The sequence below is a fragment of the Triticum dicoccoides genome, chromosome 7A (genome assembly GCF_002162155.2).
Source record: "Triticum dicoccoides isolate Atlit2015 ecotype Zavitan chromosome 7A, WEW_v2.0, whole genome shotgun sequence".
In the NCBI taxonomy this organism is placed as follows: Eukaryota; Viridiplantae; Streptophyta; class Magnoliopsida; order Poales; family Poaceae; genus Triticum; species Triticum dicoccoides.
The window spans coordinates 355,969,764-355,975,790 of NC_041392.1; the positions used below are offsets into that span (position 1 = coordinate 355,969,764).

Sequence of the window (6,027 nt, forward strand, 5' to 3'; positions counted from 1 at the left end):
CCCCTCTTCCTCCATATATACAGCCCTTAGGACATCGTTTAGACTTTGGGTTTTGTTTAGATTAAAAGTTCGCCGTAGCTGCAACTTCGCGTACTTTGTTTGTGTTCAACAACCAGACAAAGGCGTCACAAAACCCCACCTTGATCAATAAAGCTTTCATCTTATATTCGCAATATCCAGATTGCAATCTCAGTTTCTTGCTTGTTCTTCATTTGATCGTAGGAAACAGACCCTCGTGGTCAGGTTGATCGTGCTCCGGCGTGGTCAATAACCTCTCGGAGTTGGTTTAGCGATTGCTAAGGCGCGACGTCCACGCACGTTTGTAGTCGGATCGTCAAAGTCGACTGCCACCAAAGCGATATCCATCATCTCATCGAAAGACGGAACACCTTTGTCTCTATCAAAGTCCAAATGGTACGAAACTTGACAGGCGGTCTACCGATAGTAAACCAAGGCCGCTTGGCAAGTCTCGGTCCAATCCGGAAATGTTTAACCCCCACACATGAAAGAAAGGTAAAAATGACCACCGGAGGAGAACGGAGCGCCGGATTGCAAAACGGACAACGGGGAAAATGCTCGGATGCATGAAACGAACATGTATGCAAATGACATGCACATGATGACATGATATGCAATGCATGACACGGAAGCAATGACAAGGCAACAACAACGAATAACTGGAGGACACGTGGCACATCGGTCTCGGGGCGTTACACCAGGCCACTTTTTTCTGTTGATAATATCTCTAGTTAGGACTTCATTCAGAGAAGTTGCCACAGAAAAATCATCATCTTAAGATGAATTTTAACTTTCCATACCATTTTATAATTAGCACTGTGCAAAAGAAAAACTACTAACCGGGGTTATGGTAAGCCTGTCATGGCTGCACAGATTGGAAGGAGCTGTAGGAGTAGATGTCGACGGAAGCACTGGTGTTGATGCTGCTCGAGTCCATGACCCTGGTTTGATGGCAACCCCCTTGCCTGTCGAGGTACACAAAATGACGTTGACACCGTCATGGAAATGGCGCGACACACCCCGCTCTATCGTCTTCATGGCCTCTTTCAAGGAAACATGGACTAATCGGTTTGCTATACCATGCACAAATTATTTCACAAAACCTTGGCATTATTTCATCTGTCTAACAGGTCATTATATGTAGAATAAAACCCCCATGGTGGGATGGTCAAATGGTACTGATATATTAGAACCTACCATTCTCAGGTTCTTGAAGACAATTTGCACAGCAACAGCCTCACTGAGATGCTCTCAAAGACCATCGTAGGCAAATATCAGAAAGTGGTCAATTGGTTTGAGCTAGCGAACATGAATTTGTGGTTCAGCGGTAAGAGCTAGCCTCTTCAATGCAATAACAAGGCCAATTTTCTGAAATATTCGGTCCATGTTGTACTCCGACTTCTTCAAGTAAATATCACCAATGGATCTTACACCTGATAGTACATCAATCAAATGTTAGCTCATGTTATCTATCTATCTTTTGCTCTGCTTCGTATTGAACTTCATATCACAAGTTCTCCTAAGAGGACAAACTAACTAATGAGTGATGACAAAAAATGGCAAGCATAAGCTAATCACCAAACAATGACAAGTTTATTAGGTCTAGAACGATAAATAGAGTATCTTATCACCAAAAGTGAAAGAGTAAATATGGACTGTCATACCAGGAATCCAGGATTCAGCATACTATATATGCAAAGTTGCAGCCACCAGGATTGCTACAATAGAGTGTCAATTTCAGTATTCGCTTGATAACAGGAAAATTCTTCAGTACGTTAAGCAAGTTTCCAAGAACACAGTGAAAATCTTTTTAATTGGGATAGTTACCATTTTTGAAATATGGCATACTTCATCTAACCCCTTACACACCCTCAACTTATTAACAAACCTAACTAAAATGAAGGTCGATGGTCAATTTCTTTCCAATTGTTACCTAGAAACAAACTCAAAAGTCAAGGACATTAGTTAAATTCCAGGATATGACATCTAATGGCTCTATGCTATAAATTAGGCAGCTCTAAATCTCTGATATAATTTCATTACAATTATTCATATACCAGATTTCAGTGTGCAAACAAACTACCCAAAATCATAATGCAGACAAACCGGCGAAAAACCAACAGCTCCAAATGTTACCATCAATCAGTGATTTTTGCCTGTAATCTCTGACAGGGAGGCATGAAACTAATCAGATGGAATGGTATATTTATCACGGTCTCATCTGAATCCCACTATAAATAAACAAAATTATACGCACTTGCCCAAGGATATCATTCAATGTTCTAATGGATAAAACCTCAAGAATATGCAGGACTTCACATCTTAGAAAATACAGGAATACTAAACCAGGATCGCTCCATTTTTTGGAAGAACCGAAGGCTGGCCCAATGATACCAACATCAATCATGTCGCCCCGACACGAAAATCAAAAATCAATCATCACACTGCCTACCATGTTTTCTTCCATTTTGAGTCACCAACTTCGCTAATGAAAATTGCCTACTCGGATAAATAAAAAAACCACATTTCAATTTGAAAGGAAATCATATCAAACATAGAGGAAACCTTCTGACGCTCCAAGTCACGTCCACAGAATCGGCCATCACGTGATAGCCAGCTGCTCTTTCAACCCATGGTGATTCTGAAATCATCCTATGGTTTTCCTAAAAGAGCAAAAAAGAAAGGTATATAAGTTACAAGAAAATGCACACATGCAAAATTAGCCGGCACATGCAACTTTGTTTTTTCAAAATCACTAATATAAATTACAATGGCATGAGACAACTTCGCTGCTAAACCAAAGTGTCCAGATTTTCTTTATGCCTACAGAAGTTAAAAAATGGAACAACTTCATCAAGAAAATGTTTCTCTTCAGTGCACTTATCAAGCTTTGGTGTAACGTTCAGAGCGTATCATGCAGTAGTAGAAACTTATAATTAATTCTATTTGATTTCTAGTAGAAGTGACTTATATCGGTAGTACATTATCTCAAAACCAGAGTCACAATGAACTTATAAGCTGATAATAAACGTCGATCAGATCATTGTACTCTCTGACAATCTAAAAGAGAGAAGGAGCAGATTTGTCAAAGAAAATGCACAGAAACATACCATAGATTACATCTTAACTTTCATGTTCAATAGAGCTTCATCCATTACTGCACCACCATTACATATCAACACATGGCATCTGCTTTGGACATAATACATGATGGATGTAGCCGTCACGAGCATAATCCCAAACCTTTGGCATTTCTAATTCAAGTGAAAAGTGGTGCTCGGTTTCTCTCCAGTGTTCAATAACATGACTGTTGGGCTGGCATGGAGTGGAGCGGGGTGAGGCACTGCAATTATCCAAAATTTCACATGCTATCAAGTTATAATAGTAAAGCTTGCCAGAATAAAGATGTGAAAATGACTTCTATGTATCAGCCCACATGTAAAACATACAAGATTTATTCTGCCCCACAGAGATTAAACCAATGTGATATGTAGAACCCAAAAGACAGAACACTTATTTTTATGAAGAGGCAACTCCTTAAATGAATGTACGAAACACAAGCATTAAGCAGGGAATCAGCTGAATAAGAGTTCTTTAACATGGAGTAGGGAGAGATCAAGTCTGCTTATTTTATCCTATCTCAAAGCGCAACTTATGTGACTTGAAAATTATACTACTCCCTCCTTCGGAAATTCATGTCGCTCAAACGGATGTATCTAGCACTGAAATATGTTTAGATACATCCATTTGAGCATTAAGTATTTCTGCACGAAGGTAGTACTATTTTTTTCTCAAATATGAGCTCAACGGTATAATAACCTGTATTAAGTATAACCCACATTTGGTTTGTTAAATTGATGGTCAAAGTTAGATTTTGAAAGGTGTGTGGGCTTTTTCGTCACAATTGTGTGTATGTTCTCCCTGAATGATGTAGTGTCATAAAATAATTTCTCTACATAAACTTAAAGTAGGAACGACAATAGTTTACCAAATGTACACAATTCTGAAAGATAATTATTCACCTTCAAATAGCATGGAAAATATAAAATAAGATGTGAATAGTTTGATAAGAAACCTCTTGCCAAGTCAGTAGACATTATTGTAAGTCATTGCATTTTATCTACAACTCCATGATCCTCATTATAATCTGGAATATGGAATTGCAAAGTAACACTCATGGGTCCCCAGCTTCTAAGTAGGCTAATTGATTTCTTAAAATATTTTTTAAGTGGAAAAGAATGAACCAAGACATGACTACGTATTACACACCCATCCTTCTTTCTTGGAGCCTCTATACATAGAGACCACATATGAATAGAAATTAGCATGAACTGTTCGCCTAATTGGTTCAGACTCAATATTGACAGAAGGAAATGCCACAATACATGCTTCTCATGCACTGAATATTTATGTGCAAACAAAAATCAGACAACACCAAATTTGACAAGTGAATGCCTAAATATCTAAAGCATCAGTCCACGTCAAAAAATCAGTCCACATACTTCAGTTTGTAAAAACTAAAGCAAATGTCTAAATACCTGCATCTAATACAGTAGAAATACAGATGAAGAAGCCAACTTCAGTTTGATGATTCGTAGATACCTGATTATCGTTGTATTGGCCAATAAGTTGGGAATGTTAACTGAAGCCTCGTCGGTTGTGGCTGTGATTTGATTATGACAGGGGACGGGAGCCCAAGAGACTCTGGCACGCCGCCGCCGCCCCGTCTTTCCACTCCCCATGTGGTGCCTGCCGCCGCCGCTAGGACCTCGCGAAGTCCTGAGGTCGATGAAGTGCGGTCGCCATTGGATCGGACCAGGAGATGGGTTAGAGAGACACGGATCCGGTGTAAGCAAGGGTGGGGGTGGCCAGATCGGCACCATGGCGCTTGCCGCAGCTCTCCTCTTGTCTAGTTCAACCGCTCGCTGGGCATGGGAGAGGCGGCAGGGCCATGCGGGCCAAGCGAGCTGCAAGCCCGGCAGCGAGGGGCGGCGAGGAAGCGAGAGGCGGCGAGGAGTCGTGCGCGCGGGGGGATGGGGGCCGTGGGGCTGTGCGGTTTCAGGAGCGAGGGGCAGGGCGTGGGGTGGGGAGCATTTTTTTTTCTTTTTGAGAAGGGGCGGGTAGGATTAGCGATCGATGGCGCGGCGTGGCTTAATTGTGTGGCTTGTTGCGTTAAACATGGAGGTGTTTTAGACCTTTGGATATAATAGATAGAGAGTTCTAGTTATTTGGATCTTTCCCTCTCTTCCTTTTATAGTGGTAGTAGATTAGTGTTTGTGTCAAGTAGAACCGTTGGGAAGACTTGGGGAAAGTCTTGTTAAACTAGCTGTAAAAAAACAGAAACTTTAGCGCTCACGAGAACTGCTATCATTTTTATTTGAAGAGTGTTATTTAGTTAATTATTTTTGAAGATGATCAATAGATAAATTCCTCACGTCCATCAATTTATTTTAGAATTTTTGGGGTTCCAGATCTTGCGCTAGCTACAGATTACTACAGACTGTTCTGTTTTTGACACATTCTGTTTTTCGTGTGTTGTTTGGTTATTTGATGAATCTATGGCTAGTAAAATAGTTTACAATCCATATATAAGTTGGAATACAGTAGGTTTAACACTAATATAAATAAAGAATGAGTTCATTACTATACCTTGAAGTGGTCTTTTGTTTTCTTTCGTTAACGGAGCTCACGAGTTTTCTATTTTGAATTTTATGTTGTGAAGTTTTCAAGTTTTGGGTGAATTATTTTGATGGATCATGGAAGAAGGAGTGGTAAAAGCCTAAGCTTGGGGATGCCCATGGCATCCCCAATATAATCCAAGGACACCAAAAAGTCAAAGCTTGGGGATGCCCCGGAAGGCATCCCCTCTTTCGTCCACTTCCATCGGTAATTTACTTGGAGCTATATTTTTATTCACCAACATGATATGTGTTTTGCTTGGAGCGTCTTGTATTATTTGTGTCTTTGTGTCTTAGTATGCCACAATCATCCTTGCTGTACACACCTTTT

At 40.3% G+C, this 6,027-nt stretch overlaps 1 long non-coding RNA gene across 6 annotated transcripts; it reads right to left on the reverse strand.

Moving 5' to 3' along the window:
* Positions 1 to 680: 680 nt before the first annotated feature.
* On the reverse strand, positions 681 to 5,067 carry LOC119333618. 6 transcript variants are annotated; one of them, XR_005161224.1, is made up of 6 exons: positions 4,621 to 5,067; positions 3,129 to 3,361; positions 2,584 to 2,681; positions 1,683 to 1,736; positions 1,216 to 1,451; positions 699 to 1,091 (listed from the first exon to the last, which is right to left on the reverse strand). It is a non-coding gene; the product is annotated as an uncharacterized LOC119333618 (long non-coding RNA). The 6 variants fall into 6 exon arrangements; XR_005161223.1 differs by having other exon boundaries at positions 681 to 730; positions 859 to 1,091; positions 1,216 to 2,681; XR_005161226.1 differs by lacking the exon at positions 1,683 to 1,736.
* Between the last annotated feature and the right edge of the window lie 960 nt (positions 5,068 to 6,027).